Raw genomic sequence first — 1,849 nt, 5'->3', positions numbered from 1 at the left:
CTCCACCACTTACCTGCTTCTCTCAGTGGTGTCTGGGGTCTCTGAGTGTCTGAGGTCTTCTCAGGAATGCTGTGTCCTGCTTATGCATTATGGCCCCAGGACAGGGGTCATCTTAAGCATGATCAGGCTCTCCACCCCCAGACCTGTGTGGCTCCAGATCATCTTATACTAGTTCCCTGTCCCAGCCACATGGCACAGGTCTGGTGGTCTCCTTGGGCTCACTCCTTGCCCACCCTACCTGAGTGGCCCCATGTGCTGACTGCTTTGTGGTCCCATGTGGGGTTCTTCTAGTCTCCTGCTTACTCCCCACCCTGGGATCTCACCCTAGCCTGTGCAGCACCAGGCTGGTGGATATCTCAGGTTCACTTTTTTCAGGGAATGTTAGGCAACTAATTATTCAGATGTTCATAGGTCAAAACACTGAGGGCAGACATAGCTTCTCTCCTCTTTGCCACCTACTGAAGCACTTGTGACAGAGCAGCCACACCTGCATTGCCTCTAGGGGTAGAGTGCCACTATTCTTAGTAGACCTAGAAGTCTGGCAAATCCAGTCCTTAGAGAGCTGTCTTTTCTGTCACAAGATGTGCTCTAGAACAGCATATAGTGAGTCATCTACAATTGTGTGAGAACACAATATACTCCTGGAAACATGCTTTGCTAATGTGATTGATTTCATCTGCCCGCAGTGCCTTCCAGACAGTTGGCATGCCTACTCTGTCTTAGCAGAGTGATAAGGAAAAGTAGAAACAGGCTGAAGAGATGGCGCTGTGGTTAAGAACTCATATCGTGGACCTTCTCAGCATCCCTGTTGAATGGCTTACGACTTCAGCCACAAGGGGTCTGATGACCTCTTCTGGGTTCAGCAGCCCCTACACACATGTGTGCACACACCCACACAGATATACATATACACACATATACACACATAATTGAAAATGAATTAAAGGCTGGGTGTAGTGGCACACATTTTAATCCTAGCATGTGGGAAGCAAAGGCAGAGAGCTCTGTGGGTTTGGAGCCAGCCTGGTCTCTGTAATGACTTCTGGGACAACCAGGGCTACATAGAAAAACCCTGTCTCAAAAACAATCTTAAAAAGTAGGATTGGAAGCCAGTTAGTAGCTTCTGCATTATAATTGTGTGTTATAGATGAAGGGAGGTCCCATGGCCTTGTTCAGTCCTTGGTCATAGAAATCTAACACATCTAATATGTACAACCAGACAGTGGTGGAGAACACTGCTGATTTCCGGTTGCTCCTATAAAGCATTTCAGTCTTCTTAAGCTTCTTTTTATTGAAGCCACAGTTAAGAAAAACCTTCCGTGTAGTGTTTCATATCTTGGCTGACAAACTAGTATGGTAATTATTTATGATGTCCTAGTCTGTGAAATTCTCTCATTAATCTTGCAAGGTGCATTCTAGTCCTATCCTCATTTTAAGTATAAAGAAGTTAGAGTAGGAAGGGTTAACTAATGTGTTTTAAGAATGGTGGTCCTCTGGCTCCAGAACCTCTGTGCATGAAAACAGAGCCTCCATTCATGGAGACTGAAGCAGTTCTACAAGAACACAGAAAGTGGGCCTATGAAGGAGCCATTCTGGTCTCGTGCTTCCCTCCCCCAAATTCAGTGAGGTTCCCCAGAATGTATGTTCATAAAAGCCATGATGCAGGATTATTTATTACCAGCTTGAACCTTAGCTTCGCATGTTTGTGTGAAACCCTCTGAGCCTCCTGAAGAACATGTTTTTTCCTCAAGTAGAAGGGGAGTCTTCCCTAGAGCCCAAGGTGGCTGGGTGACTTGCTTCTACCCCTTTCTGAACTAAACTTTTCATCCCTCTATTGGTGGGGAAAGCA

The 1,849-nt window shown here is 46.0% G+C and overlaps 1 non-coding gene across 1 annotated transcript; it reads right to left on the bottom strand.

Annotated features, from left to right (window-relative positions):
- Window positions 1–377: 377 nt before the first annotated feature.
- LOC120095448 (small nucleolar RNA SNORA17) lies at window positions 378–509 on the bottom strand. The gene has a single exon (XR_015632508.1). It is a non-coding gene; the product is annotated as a small nucleolar RNA SNORA17 (small nucleolar RNA).
- Between the last annotated feature and the right edge of the window lie 1,340 nt (window positions 510–1,849).

The sequence above is a fragment of the Rattus norvegicus genome, chromosome 10 (assembly GCF_021556685.1).
Source record: "Rattus norvegicus strain SHRSP/BbbUtx chromosome 10, alternate assembly SHRSP_T2T, whole genome shotgun sequence".
Classification (NCBI taxonomy): domain Eukaryota; kingdom Metazoa; phylum Chordata; class Mammalia; order Rodentia; family Muridae; genus Rattus; species Rattus norvegicus.
Note: the sequence above shows the minus strand (reverse complement) of the source record. Positions and strands in the feature narration are given on the sequence as shown.